The sequence below is a fragment of the Penaeus monodon genome, chromosome 19, assembly GCF_015228065.2.
Source record: "Penaeus monodon isolate SGIC_2016 chromosome 19, NSTDA_Pmon_1, whole genome shotgun sequence".
Classification (NCBI taxonomy): Eukaryota; Metazoa; Arthropoda; class Malacostraca; order Decapoda; family Penaeidae; genus Penaeus; species Penaeus monodon.
In genome coordinates this window covers 2,160,184-2,160,764 of record NC_051404.1, presented here as the reverse complement: position 1 = coordinate 2,160,764, position 581 = coordinate 2,160,184, and positions in this window count along the sequence as shown.

Below are 581 nucleotides of genomic sequence, written 5' to 3'. Positions count from 1 at the left end.
GTGCATGATACCAAACATTGCACTGCAACTGCGAACCCACACACAATCTCAAGACTCTCCACCCTTTAAAATTAACATAAATAAATGCCTTAAAAAAAAACACTTCACAGACCCACCCACTTCTTCCCTTGTGAAACAGGTACTTTGATCGGCCTCCCTCGCGTGCTACGCTATCTTTCCCCGCTTTATAGTATGTGACAGGGCGAGGGTGGGAGGGTCGGGGCTTTTGGGGTAAACTTCTAGGAAATGGGATTGGGAAACGCAGGAGGCGAAAGACCTCAGTGCATGGCCGGTAGATGGCACTCATTCAGGCTCTCGTGCCATCTGTTGGGTAGATTAAGAAAGTCCCCTTCAGGCTGCTTCTTCGGAGCGCGTGTCGCTGTTGTTGGAAGAGGGGGAATGCTCTTTATAAATACGACTTTGTGCTGTTCGTTCGCGTGCCTGCTTTCTGGTCTTTGCATTCATCAGAGAGATCGGAAATGGTCGGGTTGCAAAGACGCCATCTGTTGTATGACCCTGGAGTTGACGATGTCTACTTAAGAATATTCGTCTTGGAAAAAGGGAAACCTCTTTGGCTTTAG